The sequence below is a fragment of the Helianthus annuus genome, chromosome 4 (genome assembly GCF_002127325.2).
Source record: "Helianthus annuus cultivar XRQ/B chromosome 4, HanXRQr2.0-SUNRISE, whole genome shotgun sequence".
Lineage (NCBI taxonomy): Eukaryota > Viridiplantae > Streptophyta > Magnoliopsida > Asterales > Asteraceae > Helianthus > Helianthus annuus.
Genome location: NC_035436.2, coordinates 118,633,396 through 118,647,046, shown reverse-complemented (window position 1 = coordinate 118,647,046; position 13,651 = coordinate 118,633,396).

Here is a 13,651-nt window from a genome sequence, read left to right as displayed (position 1 = left end):
TTCTACGTTGGTACCAAATCAAAGAACTGGCATTAGTTTGAAGGAATCAAACTAATTCAACCTAATGCTTAAACAACATATTGATTTTTAATAGGGTTATTGGATTTTATCACTCTTAACTATTGGGTATTGGCCGCTGTCACTCCCAACTATCACTTTAACTCTCATCACTCTCAACATAACACTTTGTGTGTTGTGTCACTTCGCAGATGAACATTTAGTGTTTGACTAGTGTTATTAGTGATATTAGGCTAAAACTTTGTAAATTACTAATGACTACAAGTGAATCTACTTCTAAAAGACAAAAGGAAAGCCAAAAACCACTCAACCGGAGTGAAAGCACACAAAGTGTTAAGTTGGGAGTGATGTGAGTCAAAATTATAATTAGGAGTGGCAGCGGCCAATACCCAATAATTGTGAGCGATAAAATCCAATAACCTTTTTAATAAGCATGGGTCACAATGAACCAAGAACACACTAAGACTAATGCTTGAACAACATATTTATATAATATCAATTTGTAGTATACTTAGGCTTTAAGTGGTTGTAACTTTTGCATTAATGATGTTTCATGCTTAGTTTTGTTGTACCTTTATGTGTTGGGGTTATACACTTTTTTAAATTATATTATATTATATACTATAAATTTGTAATATTTGAAACATTTGTGTGCAAATTTGGTTGTAAGTTGTGCTTAAATACTTGTACCTTAATCAAATATAGGTTGTAAGTTGTGCTTAAGTGGTTGTACCTTAATCAAATAATAATGGTTTCATTACCTTATCAAATTCAATATGTTTTGTATGCATGTATGCTTGTAAATTGTTCTTAAGTGGTTGTACCCTAATCAAATAATGGTTTCATTATCTTACCATATTCAATCGGTTTGATCCATTCAAAGTTGTGTTGTTTTATTTATAAATTATTATTATCTATAATAATCTAATTAATTTAGACAAAATCTTGTATAAATATAATTTGCAACATATTGATGCAATGGTTGTTGTAATGTATGCATTATGGTTTGTATAGTGGTAATGATATATATTATATATAGATTACAATCAACCTGTCAAACGGGAAAAAATAGACGCGGGTTCATCATAACGTGCGAGTCCTAGATCAACTTAGTTATTTTATTCTATGTGTTACGTTTCGGTTTAATTTCTTCGCATTAACACCGCAACTTCAGTGTCGGTGGTCGCTGACAGCAGTGTGGCATTAGTGCTCGCCCTCACCGCAACGCGGGAGGGTGTTTAATACTAGTTTTTTAATAAGCATAGGTCACAATGAACGGAGAACACACCATGACTATTTACAGAAGCTATGAACACTCTCATGATGTTTACAATGTACGTATCCAATCATAATGATCTTTTACATTAACTGAAGTGCTTGAATTATTTAGTATTTGAATTATTTAGTATGCGTAGATGTTGGATCCTGTACAAAGTGGAACTTTTGTGAGAAGTGTGAGAAATAATTGGGGAATGACAAGTGTCCTTTATCCTAATTAATTCAAAAGGGTATATTAGTAATTTGACATTCTTATCATTTAATTGATTTCCAAGATAACTGCAAAAAAAAAAAAAAAAAAAAAAAAAAACTGGCGATGAGTTTTTATAGGGATTGATTCGAATTTTGAATTTTTTTTTTGCAAGATCCAATAAGATTATCATCTACGCATCATTCTTCATCAATTATAAATACATGAAATCGTCAGATACCTTCCCCAGATACAATACAGTTGTTTACTTTCTGCGCCCTTCTTTGATTTTGGTGTTTTAGAGCATTTACAGATGTATAGTGTTTTAACCCCAATCAATAGTGTTATATTCTGTACAGACATCTTAATTTCCTTTCATAGTGTTTTATCCCCAATTAATAGTTTTATATTCTGTGCAGGCATCTTAATTTTCTGGTTCATAGTGTTTTATTCCCAATCAATAGTGTTATATTCTGTACAGACATCTTAATTTTCTGGTTTATAGTGTTTTATCTCCAATCAATAGTGTTATATTCTGTACAGACATCTTGATTTTCTGGTTCATAGTGTTTTTCCCCAATGAATAGTGTTATATTCTGTACAGACATCTTAATTTTTCTGGTTCATAGTGTTATATCTTCATATAGTGTTTTATCAAGGGTTCATAGTGTTATATATTCATTTAGTGTAGGATACGGTTACCATTTTTGATTGGGGAAAGTCACTGATTTTTAGGAGAATAATGGGGGTTTTGGTTGTGTAGGATACGGTTACCATATTTGAAACATTTGAAAAGACACTATTGCCCATCAATTTTACATAAGGCCCTTCTAATTAAAACACAATTTACATTTTTATAACTTATTGATCTCAACCATTAGATCAAATATCCAATGGTTTAAAACACTTCTTACCCTTCTCACATTTTAAACACTTTTTACCATATTCCTACCCTTGGACCCAAACCGAACCATTGCACAATCAAACAAAAAATAGCGAGAACAATAAGAACGAATCTTAATTGAATTGATTGTAATAGTGTGAATGTGATAATTACAACTAAAATATATAAATCCTATTTATAGATATTCCATTGCACCTCTATTAGACACAACCCGTGGCCATGTGAATGGCGATGTCTCCTTATGTTTTGGCTCCCTTTTTGGAACGACGCGATGCATCTTATAAGATGAATCATCGCATCACAATTTGATGGTATTAGGTTTGTAGTCATAACACAATCCACCTTGGATTTTACATAGTTTACATATGCAACCTAAATGTACTATATACTATTATGTATTTAGGGGGTGTTTGGTGTTGCGTTTTCAAAATAGATTTTGCGTTTTCAAAACTGTGTTTTGAAAAAGCATGTAGGTACATGCTTCTCCAAAACTGCGTTTTGAAGGCAGATAATCACTTTTTCATCCAAACACTTTTTTAGATTATTCATGTTTTACAAACGCAATAATCAAATAATCACTTCAAAACGTAATCCCTAACACACTCTTACACTAAGACCCTTTAATATACTTTTTGAGTCCCTGTTACATGGGTTTTAACTAGTTGAGTCCAAAAGGAAAAAGTTTAACGACCTGAGTCCCCATAAGCATTTTCTTTAACCATTTGAGTCCAAATTTCTAACTCCATCCACCAAGTCTGTTAACTATGAGGGTAATTTGGTTATTTACACACAAAGTATAAGTCTTATATGCACATAAGTACAAGGAACAAGTCTTTGATACATAAAATTTTAATATATAATATATATAAACACAACCGCCCCACTGCCACCATCGTCGTCGCCCCACTGCCACCACCTCCGCCGCCCCACTGTCCCATTCAAGATCTTCATACCCAACAACAAATTTCAAACTAAATTTCTTGTATAAAAAATTGGGGATTTAATTCTCTTGATCAATTAAACTTCTACAAACTATAATTTTAACAAAATACCTTTCATCTTCTATTGAAGCTTATTTCCAACCACTTTTCTTCATCTACCAATGGCCACTACCCTGAGTCCCTGTAGTTAAAACCCCTAAAACACCCAATTCCATAAAATCAAAATTTTCTTCCTTCATACAATTCCATCTCGCCGGTAATCCATTTATCCTATACAATCAATCTACCAGTTGCTTCAATGGAGCTGGTGGAGAACAGCCTGGACTCAGGAGCCACCAGCATCGAGGTTTCGTAGAAAGAATACGGTGAAGAATCGTTTCAGGTTGTTGATAACGGTCTGAAGGATCAGGAACTCAACGCGTCGATGCGTGTAGCCGTTGAAGATGTTTCACGAACTCGATCTGTTCTCAAAATCCTAGGTGACTGTCCGGATCATGAGTTTGTTGATATCGCTAGATCTATACTTGCGGAGATTGAAGGACTTGCGGTGAATTGGAATCAGGAGGTTGCGGTGGAGGTGGAGATGGTGACGACGGTGCTGTCGGAGGTGGGGTTTTGATGGTGTCGAAGGTGGGGTTTTGATGGTGATGATGGTGTCGAAGGTGGGGCTTTGATGGTTGTCCGACGGTGCTCTGATGTGATGGTGGTGTATGGTTACAGGTGAGGAGGTGTATGATGGTTATGGTAGTGGTTGTTTTGAGAGAAAGAGACTTATAGTTAATATAGGGGTATTTATTTTTCTATTTTTTAATATAGGGGCATTTATTATTTTATTTTTTAACTATAAGGGTATTTTGGTCATTTAACAATACTTAACCAAAAAATTCTAACAGTGTTAGAAATTTGGACTCGGATGGTTAAAGAAAATGCTTATGGGGACTCAGGTTGTTAAACTTTTTGCTTTTGTACTCAACTAGTTAAAACCCATAAAACTGTGACAACCCTCACAATTACAGGTATTGTACATATTAATTAATTCCAATTATGTGCTTAATGACTGTTCTTGATTACAACTGACACTTTAAACTGCTTACTGATTTATGTTACATACATACATGTGCATCACTTTACATACAGTCGCTCCATTTATCTCATACAGACTCTTAGTGATAAACCTGATGCACAAAGCACAGTTGGCACAGTGAGCAGATAACTTAGACACATACTGACAATGCCAGCACATAGACAGACACTATACTGAGGCCAGTATGAGCCAGGGATAGAGTACTACACCAGTATGGAGTGTAGGGAAGTGAGGACCATAAGCCTATGTCACTAGGTGATAGTTTGAGTGCCGGAAAGTGCCTAAAACGCAACTTAATTACAGAATTCCGCATTTTTAGTAACAATTCAGCTTTTAACACACTCATATTATACAGAGTATTGACTAAATGGTCCTGGACACTTTCCTAAGTGTTGGAACTAATTTCGTTACAAAAAGATGCACAAAAGACGCTATACGGTACAATTAAACGCTTTAACGGAACGATACGAAACCGAACAACCAGACATTTCCCGAGACACGAAAATATTGTCAGAAATATTATTTTATCATTTATAATTTATTATGGTCACAAAAATCCCCATACACCATGTAAACATGACATACACCCACTATACTTGAAAATACCCTTAACCTTCTAACTTAATACCTATTAGTTAACAAAAACTTTCACTTTACCCCCCCCCCCCCAAACTGAAAATCTGCTATAATTATCAAAAATATTTTGTTTAGATTTCGTGTAAAGGTGATCTTTGTTCTATTGGCCAAAAATTATTGGGTATGATTACCCTAGATTCTAGAATGCATGTTTCCAAGGTAAAAATCATCATCACCATCAAACTCTTCACTCAACCCCTCCCCCTCCCCTTATTTTCGGTTCACCCCTTCCCCCATAACCGATTTCATCACCACCACCTCTCACATCCTCCATTTTCTTCACTACAAGCTCTCATTTCAAGTTTGAGGTTCCTCCATAGAAGTGCAAGATTGAAGGGTTTTCAAGGAAGCTTGATTCAAGCCTTTGTCACTAACATTTCACCATCATCTTTGTCCTAAGATTGTTACCCTAGCCTTGTGCTAGTAGTAAGTCCCTTCACACTCTTGTTCCATCTTGTTCTTGTTATGTTTTGTTTAAATGTTCATGACACACAAAAGCTAAAACACTAAAAAGTTGAACTTGAAATTCTGCATAAAAACCATAGATAAAAGGGGTGTATAAAGTTAAAATCTGGATGGTTTAGGGTTGGTTAAAGCATGATTGAGGTTTGAACATTTATTCATCGATAAACCATGATTAGGGTCTTTGTTTATGCGTTTTTAGTCACTTCTACAATGTAAACAGCTTGCTGAGTTGAATTTCCAGCCAACTTCAACAGGCTGTAACGGGACCATTTCAAATCGAAAAACTGATTTTCTGAAGCCTAAAATGTGTATTTTGGAATAACTAAACAAATGGCACTGAATCGTAATTTTTCGAGACCGTTTACTATTTTTAAAAGACTGTTTTTGGACAGCAGCTCAAGCTGCATTTCTACTGCAGAAAAAGTGTGTCATATTCGGAGTCATAACTTGAAACCTGAGTGAAACTGACTCATGGAATTTTTACAGTAGATGGTCACCGTTGTCAAGATGACCCTCCAACTGGAATTTCGTCAATCGGCCTTACGGTTAATTTTTAGTGAATTATTCCGTAAACTGCAATCAGAAAGTAACAAATCTGATTGCAGTCGGGAAAATGATTTTCTATAAAATATAGTTAACGAACTGGACTCTGATATTTTTACATAATAAATTTTGGAACATATAGAACCTTCTGTAAAAATTTGAGAATTTTTGAAAAAGGATAACTATTTTATAAAAATTCTCGAAAACAGTCCGGTTTCGAGTAATAAAGCTGAAATAAAGTATGTAACGTTTTGTATGTCTATATGTCGGTTTGGTTATTGAAAATGAACTATCGGATATATGTAAAAGAAAATGATATGCTATTAAGCATGGACACCTCTATTTACAAATGATACTATGGCAAAATTTTCCAAAAATCCTAACACTTAGCAAATATTTTCGGGACAAGCGTTACTAGTATATTCTAGACTATGTTTTTCAAGCATAAAACTCGCCATAATTTTTATAACGAAATACGGAATATCGGGGGTTGGTTTTATACAGGAATATGGTTGAATATGTATTCTCTAAAATGGGACTTAAAAATATAATCCCAATATGAACAGACACATGTAAAATATCCCATCCTTGGGAAGGAAATACGAATGCACAAGCATGAGAAGTATTATTACTAAAATATTAAAGACACTTTAAAATGTAACTCAAAGGCACTAATCAATACTAAGACAAGGCACGACCCGTTCGTCTAATAGACGTTAGACCATTGTAGGTAGTCGTGTTTGCTGAGGAGATTTGGGTTACGAGTATCGAAGACGCAATACTGTGAGTTCATGTCCCCCTTTTCTCTTAACTATTTTCAGTTTTATACTTCGGGGGTGAAATACATGTTACAATTTTTACAGACATTTACAGATTTTTACAGACAATTACAGACACTTTTATACATGGTATGATTAGCTAAGGAATTTACTGTTAGATCACGTGAATGGATAGGCTATTATCGTAAGACCATTAATCCTTGTATAAGGACCGAGAGGCATGAGTGATAGATCTATTGGGTGTTGCGAGCCCCACACATGGGCCAGCGTGTGGCTGCATGTGGTGACTATGTCGTTCCGCCGGAAGGACCGATATGAAGTACGCGTTACAGGTTTGAGTGCTTCCTAGGCCATATCACTTATTAATGTATTAGCTACACATTAATTGATCTGTTTTTTCCTTATTGCTACATACCAAGGACATACATTTATACAGACATATTTCACAATCTATACAGACACACATTAACGATTTATACAGACTCACATACACATGAACTCGCTCAACTTTTGTTGATGTTTTCCAAACTACATGTATTTCAGGAAATTAAGTATGGATCTGGCGGGCGTTGGAATTTCAAGTCATGTTAAGTATAAAGATGTCATCCATGGTTTTTGGGTTTGGCCAGTGTGTCTTAATCCTAAACGAGACACGTCTTCCAAACTTGGATTACAACTATTATCTTTGACGAGTCCTTAGCGAACTTTTACACAATTCATCTGGTTTGTAAAACTTAAATTTTGAAGTCTACGTTTTAGACAATGTTGTTATGTTTTAAACTCGTTTTATGGATGACGAATCTTTGGTATTATCATATAGATTGTTTGATATGGTTGAATGCAATGATAAAAAGTAAGTCACCCCATAATCACGCTTCCGCAAAAGTCAGGGTGTGACAAAAACAACAACAACAACAACAACAACAACAACAACAACAACAACAACAATAATAATAATAATAATAATAATAATTAGCAGCCCACATGGTGTATAAGGATTACATTTTCAACATTCCCCTTAATCCTTAAAACCATATCTTCAACTCTAATCTTCAATCTTCATGATCACCAACATCGTGGTTCCCTAATAGAACAAAGTCTTCGACTTCAACATCATACCAACCTTCTTGCATTTCTCCTTTAACTTGGTTATTACTTACACATATCCTAACCTGGCAAAAAAATCCCTTATAGCATTTACATCTCTTTTCTTCCACTTGGGTTCTCCTTCAAAGTCTTCTCATATTGAGAAACTCTATAGTATTCACTTGTAACCTCATCATCCTTCAACATCATTGACCTTAATGATTCTTCAAATATCTTCCATGCCTTATCCTTTCAACATCTTGAAGTCTTTTATTTTTTATTGTATGATGTAGTCCCAAGAAACATCTTTCATACGAGGTAAATGTCACCTTTGAGTATTACTTCATACCCTTTTTGTATCAATTTCTCCATACTTCAAATATTTTTGTTAACCTTTGGAACAACCTAATATATGGTATGTTTCTATATGTTCCACTTAGGAAGATCTTTGTTTCACCCACACCATGAACAAATCCACAACCATAATCCCGTGTCTCTACAGCGAAACGCTTTTATATACAAGTAAACAAACTTTTGTTGTTTGTGATATGTTGGTTGAAGGACATATTAAAAACCCGTATATCATTCCAGTTTCCAAACTCGGTACCCCTAACAATATAGTCGTTTTGATTTGATGCTTTAGACAAGGTTGAGTTTAGAAACTTACTTGGATACGAGAGAGGGTAATGACCCAAATCTTGACAACGATATGTAAGACCCGCACTTATAATATAGAAAATTTCGCAATTTCATTTAATGATTAACCCAAATTCATACATCACAAACGAAGATTTAAAAAATATAACTGAAAAGTTTGTTTATACATAACTAGACGTCATTTTTAAATTTCCAAAACACAAACAAAAGCGAAAGTTATTGAGCATTCAGGATTGTTTTGTTCTTCCTATACAAACGATTAGTGTTTAAGTTAAATGACCAAACACATCTCAAAACAAAAAAGAAAATATTTTTTTCAGGGTTCCCCCGCGCCATGTGGGGGAGCCTGCTCTCTCCCCCCATGTCATGGGGGTGGCACTTTTCCAGAATGTTACTATTGTTTTCCAACTTTCCCATACTAAGCCAATTTTCTATTTTTTCACAAGATTGTACCCAACTTGGTCCAATCCCAAATTATTTCGCTTAGGACAATTCCCTTCCATCTTTAAACCCGAAATCCACTACTTGGACCGAATTGTTTAATTTTCACTACCTTCATTCAGTTTGGTGTTTTTACCCAAACCAACCCGTTCGGAGGCATTAGACATTCTAATTCATGTCTCTTATATTCTTGGTAAGGTTTTCATCATTTTCTCCTAACCACAACTCCAATTATGGTTGGTTCCTTTGGTAAAACTTAGCATTCAAATAGCATATTCTGGTTCAGCGTTTACCTAAACCGACCTGTTACGAGGCTTTAAGCATTTTAGCTCAAGCCTACTACATTCCTTATCATGGTTTCCTCATTACATCCCAACCACAATCGAAATTATGGTTGGTGTCATGGGACAATACCTTGGCTTCTATGACCTCGCCGGGTTACCTATACTTGGGTTATACATGTCTGTTACTTTGTTTATGGCACTATATGTGACACCCGGCTATTTTAAGTCTGTATTGTACTAGTATGACGTGTGTTAGAATATATGAAGGCACTAAATTATTAAATATGATGTTAATATAAGGTATTGAAGTGTTGGTAAATCCAAAATTAGTTGAAAATAATAAGATAAACGCTTATCGCGTAACGAACGAAATGCGAAACAGACGTCGGTGACCGCCCAGATAATGTTAAAATCCTAAAAATATTCCGTTATGATTAAAATCCTATTTTTAATCATATTCGTGAAGAAAAATTAACTAAAACGCTTAAAATCCTTATTTTGCAAATTTAAGCGAGTGCTGCGCAATACCGCGCATATACTACAAAATACAAACAACACAACCAATCTAGGCAAACAAAATATTGTTCAGCAATATTATGGTGAGTTAATTTTTATAGAATGATAAAAATAATTTTAAACGCCTTAAAACGCAATTAAAACGCGAAAATAAAATACTCGGTAGTCAGTTAAATACCTGTTTTTGCATGAATATATGTATGTATAGATTTAAGAGAGAGAAAATGTGTGTGTGTGAGAGGAAGGTGGTAGCACCTTGTGTGTTCATCAATTTCCTTTGTTGCCATGTGTTGAGTTTTTAGGAGCCTAATGATTACAACCTTCTTACACATAACATAAAACAACTTCCCAAGATCAAAACCTTTTCATTTCTTTCCTTCTCTTTGCAACTCTAGGCCGAACAGACGTATAGCAAGATTGAATAAGAGATATGACATACGGGAATAGTATATGAAATCACAACGCACCAACACCCACTTCTTTTCAAGTTTCAAACATTTTCCTTGAAGATCAAAGCCATTTCAAGCTAGTTTCAAGATGTTTTGAAGATTCATGGCTGATTTCAAGGTGATTCCAAGAAGATGCAAGCTCCATATCATCAAACTTTGTTAAAAACCCACCAAAATCTTGAAGGTATAAATTTATTTTTGAAATCATGTTCTTCATCTTTGGTGATGATGATGATAGTGGAAGGTTTCTCTTGATCTTGGAATTATTCACAAACTTGAAACTAATAACAAATGAGTTTTTAAACAAAATAAAATGGAAGCATATGTGTGTATACACACAGCCGTAGGTATGTGTATGCATATGTTAGAGTTGTGTTTTGATTTTTGTTAAAATGATGATTCTTGTATGATGTGATTTATGGAAAATGATTGCATGTATGATCAAAAGGGTTTTTATAAAAGGTGTCATATAAAAGTCTTATGATTTGAAGTGAATATAAGAAAAGTGGTATCTTGGAAGTTTATGTGTGTATATATGTGTCGTATGTATGTATATATATATATATATATATATATATATGATCATGTGGGTTATTTTGTTAGTTAGTTTATAAATGAAAGAATGTTGATGTATTTAAGTCAAGATGATTAGATGATGAAGTCTTGGATTACATGGATTAAATGAATGTTGGAAGTATTTAAAGTTCATGTATGATGGTATGATAAACATGCAATAGATGTTTGTACATAAGCATGCATGATGATTTAATGATCATAAGAAGATGAAAATGTTATGGTATGATAAAAATATATACAATTCAGAATATAAGCTTGCAAAAATGATGTTATATGATGTGTTTTGATAGTATAAAAGTAATAACATTGGGTTATTAGCTTTGCATGTTGTACATATAGCTTAAACAGTAGTAAAATGGGTGAAATTGCATGATTTATGTATCTTACATGAGACCTGCACTATCATGAGTATAACCACCATTTTAATCAGTAAATAAAATGTGTTGTGTTAAAATATCAAGTCGTGATGATTTGGGATGGTTACAGTAAAGTTTGGTACAATACTATGCGTTAAAAGCGGTAAAAATCGGCTTTTAAAGTGATTTTTGCAAAACTATTTTAAATCAGATTATAAACTGATATTTTTATAATAAATATAAGTATTTTAACTTATATTAAGTATCTTTTGTGTTTAGTTAGTCATACGTGACTTCTGACGCTCGAAAACGTTAAAATACGCATATTTTGACGTACGCGAAAATGGACACGGGTAAACTTTATGTTTGAGAAAGTGCTATGTGAATATGAGTATTAATAATGTGATATGTTAAGTGAATACATGATGATATGATTTAATACTATGTTTATGCGTTTGTAAGATGAAAATGGTAAACTAGGTCAAAAGTCACGTTATGTGTGTAAATTGTGTTGAGCATGAAGATAATGCCTAGGTTAAGTTTATGAGTTATTTGGTGTTTAAGTGTTTGAGAATGTTAAAATGCATGAAATGATGTAATACATGTACAACAATATATGATAATATGTTCACGTTTATGCAAATATATTACGAATCGCAAATCTTAGATATATTGCTTATAAACGGGTGCGACAACGGATATAACATAATAAGGGTCACCAATAAAATCATTCAAATCACGAAAATGTTAATATATATACGTATGAACACGTATATATAAATATACCAACATAACCAAAACAAAGACTTTTTGAGAAAATTCTCAAAGTTATGTGAAAATTCTAAGCATTGGAGAAACTTAGTTGTTTGTAGAATAATTGGTTATTAAATCATTCCTATTTAAATTAGGATATGTAGATTCAATTTGAGGGATTGCGATAAAAGAAACGCACCCAAAGCTGAGTGTCACAAGAACCCGTAGGTTCTTTCACTTAGCCTCGTAGGCTAGTTCTTTAGATTTTCACCTTTTTACCTTTTTAAGGTGAGACCCCAACAGTTCGTTTCTTTCTATTTGTGACCCAATGGTCTTTTTGGTCCTGTAGACCTTAACACTACTTATAATCCCGAAGGTTATGATGATCTCGTAGATCATCTTTTACTCGAGTCTTTATTTAACTGGACATATATATATATATATATATATATATATATATATATACATATGGCGTCAAGGCACCTCTTTTTATGTTTAGAATCATTTATTTTCGCTTTTGGATTCTATCGACTTTGACCGTAGTCTAAAGCTACATTCGTTTTCGTTTTTTTTAGTGTAATCTTCCGACTTTATGACTACTTACGTCATTTACACGTCTGTTTATTCTACACTTACCGTTACCAGGTTCGCACTTATACTTCTTTACAACCCGTTACCCGGGTTCTTTTATCTTAATGTTTTTAACGCTCCCGTTGCTTGGTTTACGTTTTCCCTTTTATATCCTCTAATGACCCATTACATAGGTTTATTAACATTTTGCACTTAATTGCATTTTCAAGCGTTATTCTTTATTTAATCCGTTTGACTTGTCCGTGTGAATTTCATCACTTATGACAGTCAAACTTTTATCTGTATGCCTTAGCATTCTCATTAGTCGGTCCGTATTCTCATTTATCTTGATTCTTGTCCCTTCTCTCGGGCTCGTTATTCTAATGTATTACGCTTCCGTTACCCGGCTTGCGTTTACATTTATTATCAAATATTTTACTTATTTGATCCTTTTGGGTACCTTTTTAATTTGTCCCATTCACCCCGTCCTTATTACATCGGACGTAAATGCATCCATCATAAGAAGTTCATGGTATCATGTGTTCACTACTTACTTGGCCAGAGTAAGCGATCAACACATGGTACACATGACCTTTTATAATTTTCACATTGCACCCCATGTAAGTAACGCTTATTCAATTGGCAAAACTTTATTCAATTGCTAATTAACAATTATTAGTTTTACCCGTTTCATTCTTGAACGTATAAAATGTTTTCCTTTTTATCTAACTATTATATAATCACATTCATTAATGTGATCGCTACCCTTTCTCAATAATATTATTTTGAGAATTATTCACTTGGATAATCACTCCTGCCCAAGTTTCCACAGGAACTAATCCTGTTATTGCTTTGTTATTCATTATCGTGAATAACACATGTTTCTTATTTAATTTCTCTTGGAAACATCATCCTGAATAGGTATCCTTTTCCGATTTTCCAAGTTTTATCCTACGTATGCAACAGTCATTCTCTACGTGTTTGTTGCATATTACTATTTGTGCGATAAAATTTAAAACGTGCACCCGGTAATGCTTACCCTAACGGGCTTTCCTTGCCATTAACCGTGTGCGCGATTGTTACGCGATTTTTGTCATTGGCGAGCATGCTCTGCTTGTCATACTC